The sequence below is a fragment of the Xenopus tropicalis genome, chromosome 4 (assembly GCF_000004195.4).
Source record: "Xenopus tropicalis strain Nigerian chromosome 4, UCB_Xtro_10.0, whole genome shotgun sequence".
Lineage (NCBI taxonomy): Eukaryota > Metazoa > Chordata > Amphibia > Anura > Pipidae > Xenopus > Xenopus tropicalis.
In genome coordinates, this window is record NC_030680.2 from 87,969,229 (window position 1) to 87,994,381 (window position 25,153).

The 25,153-nt window shown below is 38.0% G+C and overlaps 1 long non-coding RNA gene across 2 annotated transcripts in view; it reads right to left on the reverse strand.

The window, feature by feature from the left end:
• The window catches only part of LOC108647362, a 78,115-nt gene extending 55,243 nt beyond the window's left edge, over nucleotides 1-22,872 (reverse strand). For both annotated transcript variants that reach the window (XR_001924358.2, XR_004222178.1), the window contains exons 1-2: nucleotides 22,795-22,872; nucleotides 21,884-21,978 (exon numbers count right to left, since the gene is read on the reverse strand). This is a non-coding gene — a long non-coding RNA (uncharacterized LOC108647362). The remainder of the gene's footprint in view (nucleotides 1-21,883; nucleotides 21,979-22,794) is intronic.
• Nucleotides 22,873-25,153: the final 2,281 nt, after the last annotated feature.

Here is a 25,153-nt window from a genome sequence, read left to right on the forward strand (position 1 = left end):
CTATTTAAGGGGTGATTCAAAATACCAGCAAAATAAGGACAATCCACTTAAGAGCTATCTTCAAACCCTTTATATTAAAGTATTCAAGCCAGAGTTTGTACAATGAAAGCATTCTATTAATTTCAGCAAAAAATAAAGTTTTAATCATTCAAAGAAGGCTAGTAGTGTAATGGATTAAAAACTGAAATACTACACTTTTTGTAATGATGCCAGTCTACAAATACAGTAATTTAGCTACCAAACATCCAGTTATAAGCTGCTATCAGAAAGGAAAGAAAAAACACTCAAAAGCTATAACCAATTGTAAAAGCTTATGAATATACTTAGACATAAAAATTATAGACACAATCTGCATTTGCGAAGAAGGCTTGTTAATAATTGACATAGCATTTCTAGGTATGCATCTGTAACATCTGGTCTAAAGATGTATATGTTAAACTGGAACACTTCAGTCTATGGGGCACAATGAGCTCAACCCTTGCTTTATGGACATTAAAAGCCACAGTTGTTAAACAACTACACATTAACATTATTTATATGACTGTCATTGAAGAACTAGTTTTTTTCTTAAAAAAAATAAATGCTAATAAAGACATGAAACATTCACTTCTCTTAATGTTTTTTCCTATTAACATGATCTGTCCAAATGATTGTGATTTAGAACACAATATAATCACTGATGTAAAAGTGATTACAGGGAAAAAAATTAGTGATGGGGTTTCTATCTACCTTTTGTTATCTGCCTTAGTTTTGTAACTAGAAACCATTTTGTAAATGGATTTTTTAATAATGCATCAAAGGAATATACAGAATAGACTGCCTGTGAACCCCTTTATTGAGGTTTCAATAGTTCATTGGCTAAACTCCACAAGTTCTTTTTGCGGATGGCGTTGGACCGACAAAACAGATGCGACAAATCGTATGTAGTTACATGCATCAAAATACAATGCGTAAACTACATGTAATTTTTTTCCATCCAACACAACTGGCAAATGCAAATGTGACATGCTAATGTCTGCATCCAATGCAATATTGTCGCATCCAGTCACAACAACTTTTTTTTCGCAATGAAATAAAGTGACGTGAAGACGCAAGACCCAAAACATTGCATTTTACTTTATCTGATCAATCTTTACATAACAGCATGGTGTTGCGTGCTGTTGCATGGAGCATCAGATTAAATCTGTCACACAAAATCTGATGAAAAACACTTGTGGAGTTTTGCCCTGAAGCAAATTTTTTTTCAGACATTTTGGATCAAGCTCCTCATTTCACTCCAGTATTTTTCAACCCACCTCAATCATCTGACTGTTAATGATGGTACAGCTGTCAACATTGGGGCTGATTTACAAACATAGGTGCTAAACTGCCCAAGTGCCATTGCCAACAGCAACCAATCAACAGTTTTGAACAGTCTGCTACAAGTTACAACATATAATCCAAACCAGATTGGATGCAACTGGCAATCACACACGTGCAATTTAAGACTACGTCAGCCAACGTGTGACATTAATTATGTATTCAGCAAGCCCCCTGCTGTGTTACATGTTTATGATGAGGCATATGAAGAAGGGAGAGGTGGTTTTTGATGTAACTTCAGTGTTTTTCTGCTTGTAACCACAATATCTTGTTGGAAAAGTAAGTAGAGTACACAAGTATCTGCAGGTAGCACTAAATTATGTGAACTAAATAATGTGTGAGTTCTCCCTCCCTATCTTTTAATATACAGTAGCTTGCTGACTGTTTGCAGCATTGCTTAGAAAAACACTTAGGAAGAAAAAAAAAAAAAAAGATTTGTGTCAGGATAAGAAAGAACAGTAATTAGGTATTAAAATGCTATTTTCCTGTTGCAAACTTTACAAAGCAAGTTGCACCTTCTATATTTATATAATTTATATATCTGTGCATATTCTACACCCATTCCCACAGACATGCACTCTTCTAACATCTTATCCATTACCAAACAAAGGGTATGGCCATGTACTGATGTACTGTAGTGCAGTGTAAAAAAGGTTTCCCCCCTAAATGTTTTTGCCCTAAACTGTAAGTGTACTACAATATGCACTGCACTGAGACACATAGTTGAGTACTTATACTCAATGCAAATACATTGTTAATTTAAGTTGAAAAAAGACCAAAGTTCAACTATACAAGCATTGTATACTCAAAGTGAGGCATTACCACGGATCTATAAAGAGGCAAAATTAATTTTTCATCCCTTTAGTTAATGCCATTGTAGGAGATCAGAGAACTCTTTCCTGTGTTTGTGACATCATGCAGCCCTGTTACATACTGGAGAGAAATCCGATTGGCTGGGAACCCCAGTGCACTTTTGGGAAAAGAGGAGGAACCAGGGAGTGCCTTGCTTTTGGAGCCAAAACCAGGGGTGGGCCAGCAGGGGTTATAAAGCCAGATCCAGAGAGACTCAGAGCAGCAGAGAAGTGAAAGAACTGCCAGTAATTAGAGCTGCTGTGGCGTGCTTAGCTTGGGACAGCTTTGCGATCCAGCCCTAAAGAGAAAACGTGTTCTGCATCTTGTTCAGCTGCTGTGGTTGCCTGTTGCCATCCTTGTGTGTCCCCTGTGTGAGGACAGGTGTTTCTTGCCTGCTATATGGGAACAACCAGGGGTCATTACAAATACTGTTTGTTTCATGCTTCATTTATCTCTATATAAAGTTCATTTTTGCTTCTGCAAACCTGTGTGCGATTTATTTTTCCTGGTGAAATTCCCCTGAGGTGTACTCCTCAGTCAGGGGCACTGCTGGCATGAGGCCAGGTTGGGAAACTTGCCTCAGGCGGCAGCAACCCCGAACTTACCAGGGGTGGCAAAACGATGCTTCTGGTAACTTTAAGAGAAAAATTTTGTTTTTCAAGGGAAATTTGTCTCTGCTAGTGCACAGAGCACAACTGCAATGCAGACCCCCCTCTGGTGCTTTAAAGGTAAGCGTGGGGGCTGAGGTGATGGCTGTATCACAGGACCCACCTCAGGCAGTTCTTTGACCAGAAACGCCCCTGTCCTCAGTGCCCACAAGGTGGAGGCACTCTGCTGTAAATTCCATTTCCCAATTTCTTTTGTAACACTTGTTTGGCTTAATAGGGGTATTATACCAGGCTAGTTGGACACTTAGAGCACGTGTTACAGCAACCCCCTTTCCCAGGCTGGGCCTCCGCTATATGGGAGCTATGTCAGGGCTATATGGTGTTGCTGAACTACAACCCACACTGGTGTTGTGCAATATAATAAGTGGTAGGACGCCAGGAGCTCTTGCAGTTAACTGGATAATACTTTATTGGACAAGGCACATATGGAATAGTGCAGCAGGGTATATACTCACAGTCACAGCAGTATAGAACTTGGTCACAGAGAAACAGCAGCAGATGTGACACTTAAGGAAACAGTATAGCCCACTTGGAGGATATGCAGAGTATTAGCTGTATGCCAGGAATGGATGCCCTTTACTGGAACGGATCCCCTCCAGCCAACTATGGTTCAGGGTGAGGAACTGCCTGAATCCTGCGTCTTAACTGTGGTCCCTACAGCAAGGCATACAAAGCTTGGGTTAGACTAAACCCTTACAGTCTCCTTTGATGGGGCTAGTGCTGCCCTTACTAAATAAGCTGACTATGCTCACCACTCCTAGAGGGTGCTATTACATATGACTGACTGTGCTGGCTTTATCTCATTCACGGGGCCCTGTCCCCGACTTACAAATGGCAGGTTCTCCTTACTGGGGCCTAATTGCCTCAGGCTCAATGACATACAGCCTTAGGACAACAGCAGCCAAAGAGGAAGACACTTCTTTGTGCAAGACACTATATAGTCTGCCAAGGGGAGTGGTCAACCTGGCTAAACCTATAGGGGGTAGCCTAATAACTGTAATCTGAGTGTAGAGGGCTCTGCCCTATTACAGCACAGATAAGGAAAAGATAGGGGATAACACCATAGGGAGCTTAACCCTATGGGTCCCTACACTTTCATGCAAAGAGAGTTCAGGCTACTGATCCGATTCTATAGGAGTTCGGTAAAAAAAAGGTTACACCATTTTATATGCAAGACAGTATGACAGAGTTTGTCCACAAAAATCCCCACATCCTTTTCAATTAAGAAGGGCCCCAATACAGTACTATTTAGTGTATGAGTAGCATTTATGTTATTTCTACCAAAGTGCTTCACCTTGTATTTATCAACATTGAACATTACTTGCCAATTTACTGCTTAGCTCTCCTTTAAACTTGATTCTTATTTTCTGTATATCTTGTTCCTTTTATACTGTAAACCCTTGGTGTCAGGGATCTTCTATTGGTGTTCCAAACTTTCACAACTTATCTGTTTCACTGTATTTAAGTGTACTTATTGACCGCCCCTGTGTATTACATATCCCGATGCCCTGTTTATGAAGTACTGTGTATCCTTGTAGTGCTAATATTATTATTTATATTGCACCATCATACTCCTCAGTTTTTTACAGTTATTACACCACATAATTCCCAGTCCCTATTACACTGACACACAATAGAAACCAGTTAACCTACCTGTAAAAATAAAAACAAAAATGGATATTTTGCTAGCTTCTCTTGATGTACAGTTGATTATCTGTACAGCTACATACTTTACAGTACACATGCATACACACACATACATTAATTACTGCCCACACACAATAGTCACCTGCAAAAAAAGGATACAAAAAAACTTAATATTTCACTACTCTGGTATATGAAAACATCACTAAAATAAAAAACACAAGAACAAATAAAAACAAGGTTTTTGGCTTCTCTGTGTTATATCTGGGAGGACTTAGTCAAAACATCATTACATCAAAACCTGTAGTATTGTGCCAAAGACTTATGCAATTGCTGGATGTTTTAAACATGCACATTTTAACAACTAGTACTTTACAGAGTTGATGTTTAAGCTGTTGCTCTGAAGAATGTATGATGTATGTTAGTATTGAGATCCACCTCATTCTTCAGCTTAGAGGTCATGAGTAGGATGAAACTATCGTTTATATAACATATAACACTCCAGCTCAGTAGAACCTCACAAACTAAAATTTTGTGTCATCCACTCCCAGGGCAGCCTCACTTCATCATCATAAATTTGTCAGCAACTAGCCCCTTAGGATGGTCCTGCATTTTCTCTCTCTACTAACTTATATGAGAAAAACAATTTATTGTACCAGCATTTGTGCTTCTATCCCCAATGGGCTACAACTAAACCATGTCCATTTAGTAAATTCAGATCCCTGACAAAAGCACAAAGTCATGTAACTGTATATGCATCAGTCTATAATAAATGTTATTCAAAGTTGCTGTAATGCACAGAATAGAATAGGACTAGTGATAGACAGGTTAGAAATCTTTCAGCCCAATGAAGGCCTCTTACGCTTTTGTAAACCACACCCGGCCCAGCTCCCATCTAATGAGTCATATGTACGGTATCAGTCACCATAGATGTGCTAATCACTACTGTATTACCAATGGGGGGGGGGTCATGCTTGAAGTTTGACCATCTTCAAACCTGCACTCAGGGATCATGGCCTAAACCTGTTCAACCCACTCATTATGAAATAGTGAGGCTGAACATGCTGCTTCCCACACACCATCAGACAAGAAGGAGATCTCCACTGATGTTTATATTGATCTACTTTTTCTGGCACCCTCAACACCAGATGAGAACCAGCCAGCAACAAGAGCATCAATGTTCCATATGGTCTTTCTTGCCATGGTGAAATGGCAAGTGACTAAATTGACAGCTAAAAAGTATATCAAATTATCCTGCTTTTTCCACAGAGAGGAGGCTGGTAGCACACAAGCAGACAGTGGGCAAACAATCACCAGTAGAGCAGTGTACCTGACACTTAGGAGCCAATTCATTAAAATCAGAGATTGTGGTTTTGAACTTTTCCAGATTTGAGTGCTTCAAACTCAATTTTTAGAGATTTATTTAAAAAAAAAAAACCTGATTCAGGTTAAATGCTATTTTAAAAATTTTAAAAATTAATAATTCAGCCTCCCTCACAATTACAAAAGATCAGAGTGCAGTTCTTAGGGAGAAGCAAAACATAATATCCCCTTATTGGTAGTACTATGCGTAACATGGTAGCTCTAAAATAAGGGGCAGGCTCTTGCAGCAGTAAATCAATATCAGTATATATCTGGAATGTGTACAGCTGAAATGCATTAATCTCTGTGTGCAAGTGTGTGAGTGGGTGTGTGCATGCACATGCAATCATACAAACGATCTATTAAGGTTTTCTAAAAATGTTAAACACTTTGTGAAACTCAAAACTGGTTAAAGTCCTTTCAATATGCTTGTCAGTCTGGGCAGGCTACTTTGAACAATAGTTCAAGGTATTTGCCTCAGTTCCCAGTCATGATCTGACATATTTAAACTGACCACTGCCCCAGAGTTTTAATAACATGGCAATTATAGCACAAATGCAAAGTGCTTTTTTGGATGCATAAAATGTATCAGCATTGACACTATTCAAAAAGGTTTGTACACCCCAACATACTATTTTGCAATTTAAGGAACCAATATGGCCCTTCAGCCTGCTCTCTAATGACATATGCTCAAATGGACTTGGCTGTAATTCCAGGGTTCCCTTAGGGGGCTGCGTCAAGAGCCACAACTGTTTTGCGCCAAATGAACTGGACACTAATGCTATAATTAATGCCATGTGCTGGTGATGACTTTCCAACACAAAATCCCCATGCACCTCAGCTGGTTCAACCAAAACCTCAATGAATTTGGGTCAGCTTTGATAAAATGTGAGCAAGTTGTGCGGCAGATATCTTAGCATAGTGCCTGCAATAACAGTGGAATTTTGGGAATAAAATATTGTATTTGTAAATAAGGACTCTATTTAGCCCTACAAGGAAAATTTTAGCTGAGCTAAGTCTATTTGTTCCAAGGCTTCTAATAAAAACTCATTGAATAAAATAATGTCATCATAGATGCTTAACATTTTTTGGCCCACTACAATAAAATAGCACTTTGTTCTGAAACCAGCTTAGCAGAATATTATACAAGAAACTCTATTGTGCTCTAGTCTGCACATAAAAATGTGATTTTCTTTAGTAGCAAAGTATTACAATATAGCAATTACAGCAATGGTATTGTACTAAATTCTACAGGAACGGCACATTTTTCTACTATAAAAAGTATGGATCTTGTATATAACTATAGATCACACAGTGTAATGAAAAACAATTGCTATATCTCTATTAATGGGCTTTTAACTTGTGGTACTACAAAGCGCAACATTTAAAAGATTTAATAGTATCATTTCATGAAGATAATAGGTAATGAATAGCAGCCAACAAAATAATGCTGAAAATGCATAAGTGCAACAGTGCCCAGATACAGTGCTTAGCCTTTTGAATTTATATGGTTACAGAACTCTTTTCTGAATTAAAGGACAATGAAAGGTTAATATAAATTAAAAGTAAGTCTAAAGGCATTCTTTTTAAGTACTTACTGCATATCTAAATTCCCAGATCCCTGCTTGCTTCTCTGAGATATGGTGCTGGCAGCCTACAGCAGTGTGAAGACTACAGTGACATCACTGAAATCTCTCTGTCCTTCCTGTAGGCTGCCAGCGGCAGCTTTCCTATTCTCTGAGCATGTGTGTAACTTGATCCTGTCTCCTGTTCTGAGCTACACATGCCCACCAGCCAATCAGAAGCAGATCTGGCAGAGGGGGGGGGAGGGAATGAAACACATGTGCAGTATGAAGCAAGGAGGAAAAGGAAGGGAGAATACCTTTTTAGAGATGGCTGCCTGTTCTAGAAAATATGAAGTAAGTGTGACTGAGTAAATATTTGATTAGGTGAGCCAAAAGTGTGGCGTTTTTACTAAACAATAGGAGGACCATTGGGCAGTATGCTTTTTAAATTTTGACTTGCATTCTCCTTTAATATATATATATATCTTTATGAATTATAGTAGGGTGGCACTGTATATATAATGGTTTATGTATTATTATATATGCATCTTTGGGTTGCCACCTTTTCTGGAAAACCGGGCCAACCTTCCTATATATTTACCTTAATATCGTTGCCATCAAGCAACATTTTTCAAGGTCAGACTGGTAAAATACTGGTTAAATAGCAACCCTATTGCACACAAACTTATTTACAAAGGTGGAACAGTCTGGCTTCCAGGTTTCTGTGCTCTCATATGCTACCAGATGGCTCCTCCATCTAGCCTCCGATTTCAGAAGAGTCAGGGAACATTTTCTACAAGAAAGACAGAACAACCAATCCACCATGTTTTTTAGACTTGAGATATACCAGGTAGTTGAAAGCACTGCAGAAATGCAATACAGAAATGTTTATCCTGTATTTGTCCAGCTTAGACCAATAATGCCCTGTATAGATCTACATGTAATGCATGTTTCTGTTTCTTTTGCATGTTTCTTTGTGTCTGACTACATGTTTCTGTAGATCAGTGATCCCCAACCAGTGGCTTGCGAGCAACATGTTGCTTACCAACCTCTTGGATGTTGCTCCCAAGGGCCTCAAAACAGGTGCTAATTTTTGAATTCCTGGCATGAAGTCAAGCTTTAGTTGCATAAATGTGCACGTGCACTGCCCACCAGAGCCTACTGTAGGCTACCAGTCCATGTAGGGGGTACCAATGGACAATCACAGCCTATAATTGGTAACCCCAGGAAATGTTTGTGTTGCTCCCCAACTTTTTTTGACATTTGAATGTGGCTCACAGATTAAAAAGGTTGGGGACCCCTGCTGTAGGGAAGGAGACACAAAGAGGTTAAGGGGGGGCAATTACTAGCATTCATTTTTTTCACAATTCATATTTTTTGGGAAAAAAATATATTAATTTGTCCGAAAGCAAAAATATGCAAGATCTACGAGACCATGTAGAAGTCAATGGCAGATGTCCTTTTTACAACTGTAAGATCCTTCTTTGCTTTATGGTTTTAGAAGTTTTCAGGTGGTTTTGATACCTGCATTTGTGTGACAATACAAAAAAGTTGTGGTTTTCATGTTTTTTCCATGTCTTTTTTCATGGAAATGAGTTTAGTCTTGGTTTCAAAAACCTCTAAAACCACGAAAATGAGAATGTTAATAAATGGGAGTCAGCAAAGGAAACCTTTGAGTATAGGAGATAAAGTAAAAAGAGGGTATATTAGAACAGCAGAATGGGAAGAGGGGAGAAACAAAAATGTAAATAGAACAGAATATGAGCTTAAAGTAAAATAAGGATTAAAAGAGAAAGGGGGGGGAGAAGGGAAGAGCTTAAAAGGGAATTGAATAAGATTCAAGGAAATAGAAAAATGATGTTAAGCTCCCAAAGAGTTTGTTTATATCAATGCATCATTTAAGTAATCAAAATGTTGGCTCTATTCTTGTGGGGAGAAACACTGAAGAATAAAAACAAAAAGCCCCTCGAGAGTGCAACAGAAATGCACACAACATAATTTGCAGGTCAAGCTGTTTAATGATTAATGAGTTGTACTGACTTTATCATCAAAACATAAATTCAATTTGTTACCAAATAAAAAATAAAGCCATGCAGCAGGCTCCTAGTTTTGGCAACACACATATTAATTTGCTTCAAACACAACACAATGTATAATTATACAGTATGCTACTTTGTTTGAAGTAAATGAATTGCTTATTTTTCCAGTGACATCATATTCTATACAGTTATGAAATGGGCACATAAATAAAAGTACCCCCCAAAAAAGTGTTGACTGAAAATGGAATAACTGAAAAACAATCTTTCTTAAACTGCTTCTTAAACTGTTTTGATGACAGGATATTTTTCCATAATGGCAATGATCAGATTCTCCTCAGATTGTTTATTTATTTATAGATTTGTATGTTGCTGCAGTTTAACTGATATAATTAGCAACACTAACAAAAGCAGGATCATTTTCTTTTTTTACAATAATAATTGTGCGTGTGTGGATAAATATGAAGGCTACTTGAAGTCTGGCATTTTTTTAAAATATAAAGGATTGACCCTTTTGCAGTACAGCAAACAGATGCCCCGTAAAAAAAAGATAAAAAAAACAAAACAAATGGACCTATGAAAAGCATATCACAAATGTATTTCTCCTTATCTTAACTTTAAAGGAGAAGGAAAGGTAAAAACTAAGTAAGCTTTATCAGAAAGGTCTATGTAAATACAGCCATAAGCACTTACAGAAATGCTGCACTGACTTCTCTGTTAAAAGATTTCTTGAGTCTGTTTTCCTGTGCCCGAGACACACAGCTCTCTCCTCTCTCCCCTCTCCTGCTCCCCCCTCCCTCAAGAATGCTAAGAACTCCCCCCCCTTAGGAATGTGGATCTGAGCCAATCAGCAGGAAGCTGACTCATAGTCTTACACACTGAGCATGTACACGGGTCTTGCTCTTGGTGCAGGAGTGAGGCATTATGGGAACTTTACACAGCTCAGCGTTTTTTCTTCCTGTTTGGCTTCTGATCATCTTAACGGGAGAAATATGGGGAGACTTAAGGGCACTATTGAGACAACTGAAGGTATGCCTGCAGCTTGAGATTAACTCTTTATTAGCCTTTCCTTCTCCTTTAAGTTGCTTTTAAATTACTATAGTCTACTCACCTTTCAATTGGTCATGATTTTATAGTGTACAACTAAAAATGCTATCTGGCTTTTGGGGTAACTGACCCTGGCAACCAAAACATGCTTACCAGAAGGTTTCAATATTTGAACCATATATTTCTATTGGGGCTCTCCCCTATGTATACTAACGGTATTTGATACTAACTGCTGCCTGCTTGATAGGATACTTAAGACCTAGCAACCAGATAGCAAAAATTCCAAGCCTGAGAGTTGCAGAAACTTAAATGTAAATAATTTAAAAAATGAAAAAAAGACTACAAATTAAAAAATGTGTTACATAGTGTTATTTTATTTTTGTATATATATATATATATATATATATATATATATATATATGGACAGAGAGCCGCACACACAGGGACTTAGCAATAAAGTGAAAAAGTTTATTTAAAAAAATCCAACGTTTTGAGTACTGACTGTACTCTTCCTCAGGGACAAACCATTATATATATATATATATATATATATATATATATATATACATATATATATATATATATAAGAAAACTTGAGTGAGCTCCTAATTTTGTTCAAATTAATGGGGTTTGTTTTTCCCTCCTTCAGGATTTTTTGGTTTTGTTTTTTTGAAAAATAAAACCTGGCGATGAAAAATGTAATTGATTCAGGAAAACAAAAGCAAAAATTAAGATCTCTCTCGCTCATGCAACATTTACTACAAACCCAATGCTGAATGGATAATAAATCTGCCCTGAAAGTTGATCCTAAAGTGAGTACTACATTTATTCCCAAAACAGTGCTCGACATCTAGGTAGTGGAACAGGCAAAGCAAGGCAGTCAAGGCAGGTAATGGAAGGTGCAAGGTAGGCACAAGCAAAGTCACCAGTGAGGCACACAGGGATTAACAATGCTAAATCCAAGAACAGCGTCAGAGCAGACAGTGATCAAGGCAAGGTCAGAGCAGTCCAAATTCAATATTAAAATTTTAATACACTCAAGAACAGCAGGGTTACCTCCCATGGGTAAGGTTAACTAGCAAGGAGGCCTCATGGTGCCTCAGGTGCCAGTGGGTCTTTTATGTGTGAATTTCATGCTAGAGAGCAGCGTGCCATCCTTGATGACTAGTGTGTGTTTGAGCCAGATTTCACCTCCCTGGTGCAAAAGCTTTGATGTCACTGAGATGTACCTATCATCATGGTGTCAGTATGTCTTGGTAACCTTACATTACATGCCACAATATTCATGTACAGTCATTTTAAATTAACATGACATTAATGCAAGTATATTAATCCTAAAAGATGAAAACATGAATGAATGTAAAAATATAAAGCTTTTGTTGTGTTGACCTCCTAAATCACAAAAATTACAGATTTATTAAAAGCATAATTGAAACACTGAAACATTTCTAGGAGTAACCTATGTTAAGCTATTTTTACAAAACCTTTTATAGGTTAAAAGAGAAGGAAAGGCTAATAGAAAGTTAATCTCAAGCTGCAGGCATACCTTCAGTTCTCTTAATTGTGCACTTAAGTCTCCCCATATTTCTCCCGTTCAGATGATCAGAAGCCAAACAGGAAGAAAAAACGCTGAGCTCTGTAAAGAAAGTTCCCATAATGCCTCGCTCCTGCACCAAGACTGGTGTACATGCTCAGTTAGTAAGACTATGAGTCAGCTTCCTGCTGATTGGCTCAGATCCACATTCCTAAGGGGGGGTGAGGGATTTCTTAGCATTCTTGAGGGAGGGGGGAGCAGGAGAGGGATGCGTGTCTCTGGCACAGGAAAACAAAAAGACAACAAATCCTTTATCTTTTGACAGAGAACTCAGGGCAGTGATGACCATGCACGTTAAGATCTGCTCACTTGACGAGGTCCCCAAGTGAGCGGATCTTCTTCCGATATCCCAACCTATGGGTGGGCGATATCAGGTTAATTCAGGCTAATACAGTCTTTTGGCCCTGGGGCCAAACAATCGAATTATAACGACGGGTATAGGCGCAGTCTGTTCATCAACAAGCCGATGCGGTTCACGATATCTGCCCAATTTGAGGCCAGATATTGGTCAGGCAGGCCTGTTATTGGTGCCCATACACGAGCCGATAAGCTGCCGAGTTGGTCTAAGGGACCGATATCGGCAGCTAGAATCGGCCCGTGTGGCATCCTTTAGTTTTTACTTTTCCTTCTCCTTTAAGAAGAGAGCAGAACAAAAAAAACTAGCTTTTGTGTGGTTTCTTAAAACACAGTTGAAATAGTCACACAGCTTCTGGGATCAAACCAAGAGTCTAAATACCAGACCAATAAATGCCTTATATAAAATGATATGTTTATCTATGGTACAACTTATACAGCCAGCAGTAGACTGTCTGCTGCTACCAATACATCCACCCAAAAAGGTCTGCTGGGTGATCTAAGTTTTCATAAAGTGCAAAATTCTACGCAAATCTTTCCCATATTGCTGCAGAAATGATGACATCATCACAAGAGCTTTAATATTCATCTTACATACACACAATGTAACATAACATGGCCATATGATGGATTTAGTCTTTACTGCTGAACTACCATATGTGCAAGGAATGCTCCTTACTCTACAAATATGGTATTTTTCCTCCCTTGAAGTAAATTATTGCAAGATATTTTATGCGCATGATTTGGACAGCTGGTGGGTATTCCAGTAAGTAAACATCTCTAGGGGAGACCCTGGAGATTTCTTCAAACTGACAAGACACTTATATAATGTAAAGTAGTTTGTAAAAAGACTTAAACCCTAGGAACATGCACACGATGGCTCTATATACGGCAGCTACGACTGGTAGCAAAAGCACACTTTTTATATGGAAACAATTTAATCGTAATGGCATTAAAAAAATAAAATAAAGATCAAGAAAATCTATGTAAAACCACAGGCTATAAGTCAAGAATATGTTTCCCTGCTTTCAATGTCTAAATATTATTTGATATTAGAAATGCTGCTAAAAGAAATAGTTGTATGTAAATGTAAAATGTTCAACTTGACAGTAATTACATTATTAAAATTATATTAATAATTAATAGCTGTGCTATTGAAAATGGCTGACATGCATTTCAAAGGGAATCTGCAAGTCATACATAGTTATATACTGTATGCCAATCTTAAAATTTTATGGTGTTACTTGTCCTTTGACTCCTCTTCATTTTAGTAGTCAGACCATTTTCCAGCATTTGTTGATTCCCATTGTGAGCTTACAGTATTTGTAACTAATAGTATCCATATATAATATGGTGTCATTATAGCACAAAGCCCACTGTATCATGTAAATCATAAGATCCTGCTTGTTTTGGTTATTTTTTGTGAAGGATTAGTTCATTTTCAATTTCAGCTTGTTTTTTTTTCTTAAAGATTATTTTCTCAGTGTCACACAAAAATATCACAACAAATCAAATGCAAAATGGTTCACAATATGCAATGTATATAGTACATCAACTGGTGCATACAGGTGCATTTTGCACCTTATTAATAATAATAATTACCCATATGGCTCTAGAATCTTTAAGGGGTTATGTCTTAAAAGGCACTAAGTTTGCCAAGAATCAGCAACCCATAACAACCAATCAGCAGGTAGAATTTACTGGTCACCTGTTCAAAAGCCAACATCTTATTGGTCGCTATGGGTTACCTCTTCTGAGCAAACTTAGTGCCTTTTATTACATATGGGGGTTAAACTGTAATTAGCATGACAGTTAAAATAAATACTTGCCTTTAAAGGGGATCTAAACCCAAAAATATTGATTGATGTAAACTTAATGGGGGTGCTTTTCTGAGCACTTATACTATTTACATGAATTTGCTATTTTTAACAATTTATTAATTTTAAGGATTCAAATACCAAGTTGTAGGTTTAACTTAAAGCCAGGCAACCCTAGAGTTAACTGAACTCGAAAAGTGCATAGATAATGCATTGACAAAGTTGCTGACTCTTGGCTTTTAAAGAGAGCTGCTGAGCTGAAGCCTTCCTTTCAGTTCTAAACTGCTAATTCCTAAGAAAAGGGAAAAAACAATGTACACTTTAAGATTGCTCAGGAAAGCACACTGAGTTATTTACATCAATAACATTTTTTAAATAAGGTCCCCCTTAAGTCCAGGGTGCCATTAGCCCTCTTCCACCAATACACAAATTGCTACAATATAAATGGAAGGCATTATTTATGAGTTAAATTTTTGCCAGGCATGGATTCGATGCGAAACTCCGCATTTCGCCATCACCAAATGTGTTTGAGAAACGGCCACAAAAATTTGCTGTGGCAAAAGTTTGTCGATTAAGGAAAAAGTTGCACTCACGTAAAAAAAATACACGGTTGCATAAAAAAAGAAGCAGCGGTGTGTGGTAGCCACACTGCACATTTTTCACCATTTCACAAATTTTTCTGCATAATGCGAAAGATTCGCTCATCACTAGAATGCATGTGTAAACAAAAGGCATGCCAAAGAATGTCCTTGGCCACTATATTACCCACATGATGACCACATTGAGAAGCATGCACTTTAAGGGGTGGACATTTCTTCACCTGTGTTCAGCACTTGCCAGCCCTTAGATGAGCACTTCACCCACAGCAAAACTGCAGATGTGGAACAAACTTATTGGTTATGCCCCAGGGGACAAGGACAGTAATGAGCCGGCTATGGGGGGAACAAAGGCACAGAGTAGGCAGACAGAAGAGATTCAGAGATTCTCAACTTTTTCCACCTTTTGCCCACATTTTTAGACAAAACAAATGTATTTTATCTACTGCAGTTTACTATTAGGTCACTACTATACAGTAGTATACAGTTTTTAACATGTGCAAAAATACTTGACAACATGTTTATTCACCATGCACCATTTTTTTTAAATGCTTTCTTCCATTTATTGGGCACATTTATCAAAATTCAAGTCTGAGAAAAAAAATAACCGCAATATAATTTTTGCAACTTTTCTTTGCTAGCAAGAAGAGCCACAAAATATTTACACACATGGTTTGTCTCAGAAACAAAGCTGCATGTGGCCGCATCAAAAAGGCATGGTCACGTCAAAAGAAAGAACAAAGTCGCAGTCGCCCTGCACATTCAAAAAGAGTTGTGCATGTCAAAAATGACTCATGGCACCTGCGTTTCACTAATGTTTTTCCATTTTGCAGATTTTTCAGCGAAGCAAAATGGCAAACTAATTTGGGGTACATCAAAACTGCAACAAATCTAAAAGTAAAAATACACCATATAAAAGCTGTTGAGATCATGTAAAAGTGAAAGACAGGTGAGAGAGAGAGACTTTATTGGCAGGACCAAATACATTCAGCTCTACCTGCTTTGGCAATGCTAAATGTATTTGATCCTGCCAATAAAGCTCATTTGATTTGAGAAAAGAGAGAAAATGCTGCATCCTACTGGGAGGAGAGGCACTGACAGTAACAATGGCAGCACAATACATAACAGACTGTCACAGACTGAGAGAGACAGGACTGTCCCCTGTCCCCATATACTGTACTGACCCCATAACCCCCCTTAACCCCCCCCCAATTTCCATATACTGACCACCTAACCCCACCCATTACTCCCTCTACCTGCTTTGGCAATGCTAAATGTATTTGGTCTTGCCAATCATTTGATTTGAGAGAGGGAGACAGAGAGAGAGATTTTCCTTTTATTGCTGCAAAAACACCCAAAAGTTTCAGTTTACACATATAAATGTTTTGCATATGTTTTTCAGCAAAAACACTTTACTAGAAGGGCAAGAAAAAAAATATGGAAACTCTTCAGTGCTTCCCTATAGAAAATAAAAGTAAGCATGTAATACAATGCTTCTGAGCACATTGAGTTCCGAAGTCGAAACTCACTGGTGATGTGTACATCATGGCACAAATGAAAATATCTTAGCAGAAATTCTGAACTGAATCTGGAATGACAGCTAAGCTTGGGCAAGTCAGCAGGGGAAATGCTTTTCCCTCTACAGGACACCACTAGGTCACAATGGGTCAACCAGAGCACCTCAACTTGGCTGTGACCTTGCAGGGGCTCCTGCAAGGCACATCTGGAATGCATTTTGGCTTCAAGAGCAATAAATGAAAATGCTAAGCACAACATGCCTGAGTAAAAGTAGCTTGAACGAAAGAGTAATGTTCTGACCCTTTTAAGAGCCCCTGGCACTGCCTGATTCTTGCACCGATTGCTGTGAAGATGCAAGCATTGGTTAAAGCAAGGGAGTGAGGCTAGCTGCAGCCATATATAAACATTTCATTATTTCTTATAATGTCAGCTGTCCCTGATACACAATGGAAAGGCAGCCCAGCAAAAAGTTATTGTTTGTATAAAGCATCTGTTATAGTTACGCAAGTACAAATAATTTACTTTAACTTAAACATATTTGATACACTAAGGGGGGTAGATCTATCAAAATGTGAATGCTCACCACAGAAAAATGCACCCACTTTCTATTCGTTCCTATAGGATTTTAAGAAACATATTTATCTATAATATAACATATATTTATCTGCGTCTTATTTATATAAGTTAGAGTTCTCTATTTGATAAATATGAATGAATACAATGAAAGATAAAATGAATGAATATGAAGAGGGTTAATTTTTTCTGTGGTGACCTCTAATCTCATACTTAATAAATATGCCCCTATCTAAGTATTATATGATTCAGGGCTAAAAACCCAACTAGAGAATGACATACTTTTGCACAATTTATCAGTATCGAAAATGGTAAAAATAGTAACAAGTATGGGAAAAACAGATCTAAGCAGTGTAGTTATGCAAATCCCATGTATGTGTAAGTGTAAAGGGAATGTAAAGTAAGAAGGGTTACAGATTTTGCCTACTCACAATTGTTTCATTTTGTGTTAGAAATTCCTTAAAGCAAAGTCCCCTTGATAACTTTAAAGCTGAATTTCTGTTCTTTAAATTGAACATTTGCATTTTCTAGTGCAGGAAATACATCCCCCTAGACAACACCAACGCAAAATGTAAGCATAGGGCATGTAAGGTGGGGGGTGGCCCCAGCCAACTGGGCAACCCGGCCAGCCACTCCACCCCTGCACCTCCCATGTCCCCCCCGCCCCGCGTGTGATTTGGCGTGTGATTTTGGCCCTAGGCAGCTGCCTCTTCTGACTACCCCTAGTTCTGGCCCTGGGTGGCCCCTAGCAACAAGAAGCCCACTACCAATTCCAATGTAAGTGCTCATGTATGTATGTATAACTTTATTTATAAAGCGCCACAAGGGTACGCAGCACTGTACAGTCTTACAGAATACAAAATTACACACAGGGAGGACGAGTGATATAATAAATAAATACAGTAAATACATATATGTATATATATATATATATATATAAGTGCCATATGGTATGAGACACAGTAGCCCTGCCCCGTAGAGCTTACAATCTGAGTGGTTGGGTAACATACAGGCACAAACTATTCATGATATTATAATAAAATACTCTTTAGATATTTATCCTTGTTAAACTGAAGAATTAGACCTTAATTAAAAATTAACAAAACAGCAGAATCCAACGGACACTTTGTCATTTTTGTTAAACAGTTGGAGCCAAGGGACAACATCTATCAATCACAATGTACACCAGGATTGGAAAGTTAGTCATTTTCCCTAAATGTACCTATGTCTGAGAAACAATGGTGTTGAGGAGAGATTAACAGCAAATCTAAGATTTCTATGATAAAACATCTTTCATGTTATTACATGGACTGACCTACAAGCTATTATAAAATCAGCATATAAGATTATTAACATCCACTAAATGAAAAAAAAATACATGGCAGGGTGATACATCTTGATTCGTTTACAGCAATGAGTCCCCAAACATTTCTTAAATTATGATATACAAGGTTATAGGGCAGTCGTTTCTTTTCTACCTTTTAAATCTCTGGCTTTTCCATGTCTTTAGAAAATGCCAATTAGTATAACAATTACTGCCAGTGGTGATGGTAGATTTAAGTAGTGTTATATTTATATTGTGTGAAACCAACAGAGACCACCAGATCATTAAACCAACTTGCACAAAACCATTGCTGTGCAAAGCCTTCATTCCCCCAGTGGCAAAGTGATTATACTAACTCTCTGGAAAACAACAGCAAGGCATTACTTTCATCTATTTACTGCCAAGATGTATTTTTCTCATATGAAATATTAATAAAATATAAATATGAAAATTCTACGTATCTTAAAAAACTCATATAAGGAGCCAAAGAATAAAAGTTTGAGAATTTTTTGGAGTAAGAACACTTATCTGTATACATAAAGACCATGTATACTACTTTGTGTACTTAATATGCATAGTAAATCTTAGTTATTTGCCCTTGGCATACTTATTATTATTATTTATATAGCGCCATCAATTTACACAGGGCTTTACTGAACAGAGGGGTACAAAAGACAGAACAGTTAACATATAAACAATGTACATATAAACAATTCACAAACATGGTTTGCAGTTACATTTGGATGAGGATCGGAGACAATAGGGGGAGGGCCCTACTCGCAAGAGCTTACATTCTAAAAGAGAGGGCTGAGACATAAGGTCAGGGTAACTAGCATGGCGTTAATGTTCATGTAGGTGTGTAAAGTGACAGTAAGTGCAGAGTGAGAGGTGAACACCATAGGTTAGTGAATGTTTGGGGGGTTTAGGTTATAGGCTTGAGTGAAAAGGTGAGTTTTAAAAGACCGTTTAAAGGCTTGGAGAGTCAGAGTCTGCCTAATGGGACGGGGAAGAGCTTTCCAGAGGATGTGTGCAGCGCGTGAGAAGTCCTGGATGCGAGAGTGAGAGGAGGTGATGAGTGAGGAGGAGAAAAGGAGGTCATGTGTAGAGCGAAGGTTACATCTGGGGGTGTACTTGGGGATTATGGTGGTTAAATAGAGTGGTGCAGCACCAGTGAGTGCTTTGAAGGGGAGTACAAGAATCTTGAACTGAATCCTGTACGTGACAAGAAGCCAGTGCAAGGATTGGCAGAGAGGGGAGGCACTTGTGGAGCGGGAGGAGAGGTGTACGAGTCTGGCAGCATGGTTCATGATGGATTGGAGTGGCGTCAGTTTAGACAGGGAAAGCCCACAGAGCAGTGAGTTGCAGTAGTCTAAGTGAGATATGACAAGGGCGTGGATGATAATTTTGCCAGTCTCATGACCAACAGGATTTAGAGAGTGTTTGAATGTGGGGAGTAAAAGAGAGAGCAGAGTCAAATGTGACTCCTAGACAGCGAGCTTGTGAAACTGGGGTTATATTAATATTTTCCACGCAGACAGTGATGTCAAGCAGGGAAACAGAGTTGGAGAGTGGAAAGATGACCATCTCAGTTTTGTCCATGTTGATTTTTAGGTGGCGAGAGGACATGAATGCAGAAATTGCAGTTAGACAGTTGGAGACACGAGGTAGGAGTGAGGGCAGGTCTGGTGAGGAGAGGTGTTTTTGGGTATCGTCTGCATATAAATGATAGTGAAATCCAAAGGAGCTGATTAGTTGACCCAGACCAGTGGTGGAGATTGAAAATAGAAGGGATCTAAGAAAAGAGCCTTGAGGTACCCCAACTGAGAGAGGCTGAGGAGTGGAGGTGGAGGCCAAATGGGAGACACTGAAGGAACGGTTGGAAAGATAGGAGGAGATCCATGATAGAGCGTTATCTTGAATCCCCAGTGATGATAAACACTCGCTTAGCAGATCCCACACTCGCTGTGCAGTCTGTAACTTATAGAGGTTCAAATGCATATTTGTGAGTAGCCTGCATTGTACAGGATTTTTATCTTTTTAATAAATTGTCTTTATTGTATCGTTGGAGAGGAGAAGTACAGTATATTCACCCTTCCAGTTGGATCTTCTGTTGAGTTATCTTTTCTGCATGAGAATGTCTGATGAGTGCGTATACTTACTTAACCATCCGGGTGGAGGTTTTACAGTTGAACAAGCATTTCAAATAATTTTTGATGTGTTATATACAGTATACACTTAAGGGCACATTTACTAACCCACGAACGGGCCGAATGCGTCCGATTGCGTTTTTTTCGTAATGATCGGTAATTTTGCGATTTTTTTCGGCGTCTTTACGTTTTTTGCGTAAAAACGTGAGTTTTTCGGCGTCTTTACGATTTTTGCGTAAAAACGTGAGTTTTTCGTAGCCATTACGAAACTACGAAACTAAGGTACAGCAGACCCCGTGGTCCAGGTCCCCCTGCTGCCTGGGCACCCCCCTCAAATTTTCAGCATCACAGGACTTGTATGCAACATATTATAGGAGCTCAAATAGCAGATAGTAGTCCATATTGTTCCCCTATAGCAAAGGAATAATGGGAAGCATTACAATAGTGTAGCAGGAGTGCTAGGGGTGTTTAGATTTAGGCCATGTTTTGGCAGGAAGCTTTGACCAAGCTCACAAATTATAGTAGCCATTAATGTCTGAATATAAGGCCAAGATCACCAAGACAGATCAAACAGAAACACCCTTCTGGCTTTAGGAAGCACAAGGCAACAACCAAGCCCTGAAGCAAATGCTGAGCACCGGCATATAAGTAACGCAATGTTGCAATTGTCAATGTGCAATGTTACAGTGTCATACAAAGCACACTTACATTCTATAATATAGCAATTAAAATACCAGCAGAAGTCCATGATATGCTGAGTGTGCAAATGGCTACGTCCATAAAGAACCATTCCCCTAAATTTGCCCAAAGCTAACCTGCTTGTTTACTCAAGTAATGCTGCTATCACAAGGAATGTTATTGACAATCATAAATGCATTCTGAGCATAAAGGAAAAAAGCTCATTTGAAATTTAAAGGCCAGTAATTTATTTTTAAGAATTAAAATATACAACTATTTATAAACAAAATAATTATTCCAACAAAAAATATTTATTAAAGGCAGCTGTACCAAAAATGCATATTCTAATTGTCTGTGCTTAAATTCTGCTTTCAGAGAGTTTTGATATATGATCCCCTTAACTGTATTTGTATAAAACTACGCAATTCTGTAGACAGTAAGTTAATTACCAGAATTTTCTGCTCAGAAATGCCGAAGTATTGGGCAATTCTAACAGACATATTTCTTGTAAATGTAATAACTTGCTTGGTACGGCCTCAAAGTGCTAAGAACTGAAATTAAATCATTATGAACACATGGACAGAAAGAAGTATGGGGGGTACTTGGAGGCTTAGAATATTTGACCATCACATTTCTCAATGTATGCAACATTTGGTAGATAGATTATTCCATTTTTTGACATTATTTTTGTATTTAGAGTTATCTTTCTTCGTTTTAATCCAGTCTGTATCTTAAGAGGAAAAACACACCTGATACTGACAAGCTCCAGATCTTTGCAGTACTGTGTCAGTTACCTCTTTTCCCCAGCCTTCATTACTTTGTTATTTACCAGTCAGAATCTGACCTGCAGTACGAATATTGTTAGATAGATGAATATAATAATAATGATATAAATTCTGTCATTAAAGAAATACTTTTTGTTATATTCAGAACAGGGTAAAGACTACATTCAGTTTACACAGCCAATAGGACCAGAGTGCATTGGTAGCTCAACAATGAACTCAAAAGCACATACCGTAATTCTTATGATGCAGAGCTCTGCTTGGAACATAAAGGGTTAGCAATGATTCTTTTTGCACCTGTGCCAAAATGTTAATTTTGACCCATTATCCATAATGCTGGGAACCTGGGGTTTTCCTGATAAAGGATCTTTCCATAATTTGAAATCAATAGGATTGTTTTACCTCCAATAAGTTATATGGGATCACATACAAGCTACTGTTTTATTACAGCAAGAAAGGAAATTTTTCTTCTATTATTATTTTTAATAGTTAGAATTATTTTCTAATAATGGAGTCTATGGGAGATGGCCTTTCCGTAATTCTGAACTTTCTGTATAAGGGGTTTCTGGATAAGGGATCCCATACCTGTACATACATTTAAATAATCTAAAACTAGTAAATCTAATTCAAAGCAGCTCAGAAGTACAGCCAAATAGAAATCTCCACTACTCTCATTTCATTCTCATTTCCTACCAGAGCTGTTGTGCTGAGAATAGTGTTGTCAATGGTGTGTTGTTAAAAATGCCATGATATTTTCACACACTTTACTATTTTAAGTTCATAACCTCAATGAATTTTTGCTGGTGAATGGACTTGGCTGGGAACACTTTGTTCATCTTACATTCGTTAAGAGGCAAAGTATATGCAAAAGTAATTACCTCACTTAACTTGCACAAAGTATGAGGGAGTTGGTAGCATGACTGTTAACTCTCTGGAGTTCAGCAGGTAAATAGCTTTGGCAGAAAGAATTTCCTTCCTCTGGGGTGGGAATGTTATATAGATTGGTTTGAACCGCCCTTCCTGAGACTGCCTAAAATTCCTTTCTAAGGGGAAACACTGAACCACATGAAAAGAAAAAAAAATACTATAAAGATGGCAAGGTAGTAGCTTACAGACTTCATATTTATTCAGTTTCTGATTGAGATATGTATGTAATGGCCTGGCTTCAGAACAGTGAGAAAAAATACCAACACTGCCCTTGAAGTAGTTAAGCTTCTGATAAATATATTGTACAGGGCGGAGCAGAAACCTCTGCCGTCTGACACGACGTGCATTCCTTCCAACATTCTTCTTAAAAGAGTGGGCCATTATGAATTAGATCTTACCCAGGGCTGCAGAGATTTCTGCAAAGCTTAGCAAAACACATTTCTCATACCTATAAGGCAAACGTTAAAAGGTAAAATAATCAAAGATGGAAAGCTCTGCGTGACTGTTTTTATAACCTTTACTGCTTATTAAATATAGCAAATGTAATTAATTGCATTAGGGTGTGCAAATGTATGTTATGTTTAATGCCAGTCATGTTATTGAAGCTCATCTTTGATGGTTAGCAGGACTCAATGCCATAGTTATCCTAGCACCACTTTGAGGAATAGCAGACCTGAATGCTGCAACTTGTATCCACTATCTCTTCAGCGCAGCAACAGGCAAAGTGACTCCAGCATTGATTAACATCATTCTCATGATTCTGTGCTTTGAAGGGATGCAGAAAGTTGGTTAATCACACATTAATTTTTCAAGTTGTGTATACACATAAAGTTAATTATTACCAATCTATGGCAGTTGGCTGTTATTATCAGAGGATTCTGGGGATTGTAGTTCTGCAAATTCAATATTTGATATATGCCTGATAGGGCAGATGTCTGCAACCCACCCTCCAACAGAGCATTAATCACAACAGATTCATAATAGTAAATTCAGCTATAGTTACCATCTCACCCCTTTAAAAAGAAACTTATTGAATACACATGCTGCAAGTTGGATGCATGGATCAAGAATTTGTGTGTAGTCATGCATCCAACTTGCTGCATGTATATTCAATAAATAACATCTTTTAAAGGGGTGATGGCAACCCTAAATTTAGAATATTGCAATTAGAATTTATAATCCTGGCAGAACAGTGACTCGGACATTATGACTTGTAGCGTTGCCACCTCACCCCTATAAATTTACACACAAGAAACATCTACAGTATGTTTAAAATCTTGATGAACCAGCAATAGATGTATATACATATTGCATGACTGTACGTTGTATTTTCATGGTTCCTTAATATACACAAGTCCTATTAAATTACAGTAACTCCAAGATATGTGATGCACAATTTGAAGGTTTTTTTATGGTTTTACAAGGTACTATACTGCCTTAGCGACCACTTCTGACTGTGGAGGAAAGATTGCAAATGTAATAGTTTGTGCCAGTGTGTAATGTATGCAATAAAACTTTTACTAAGAGATTTTGTTTGCTCCAAAAGAGTATGCCACGTTCAAACATGCTTTAAAAGTGTGCACTGTGCAATTAAAATTTGCAGTGAATAAACAGTCTAATGAAGAATATTACATTGCAAAATGTGAACTTTTATTGTTATTTATGCAATTTGTTTCCTCTTTGAGACTATTACATTTGCTCCTTTGTGTTAGTTGTCATAAATGTGGTCTGGGCTAGGGGATGCAAGTTAGCTTATTGGACTGGTAAGTAAACAGCTTCAAATACAGTTTTATGCAAGGGGGTAGAATTGTCACAACAGGAGGCTGGTCCCTGGCAATGGAATTGGAATTAGTTTATTTTTCGTTTGGAATAATGCATTGATAAATGTCCTCCCTAAGAGCAGCGGATCTCTGGGAGGAGGTAAGGATGGAGATGACAACTGCGTAACCCTACATTCCAGTGATGAACAAATTTATTCATGGTGAAATTGTGCATTTCGTTATTGGCAAAAAATTTTTGCGAAACTGCGGCAAAATTCTGCAGCAAAAAAAATTGCCGGAAAAAATGTAAGGAAAATTTTGGAGTGAGAAAAAAATGTCACATGTAAAAAAACACCCATTGACTTCAATTTTGTGATTTTTTTCGCTGTTTTTGGAAAAGCGAAACAGGACAGATTTGCTACAATGTATCCACGACTCCTACGTATCCACCAGGCTGGATGATGAAAGGCGCTGGTGGCCTGGCACGGTTATTGCATCTGCTGGCAGGTATTGCAGTGGACATGTGTTAGGTTAAATGGTTAATATGTAT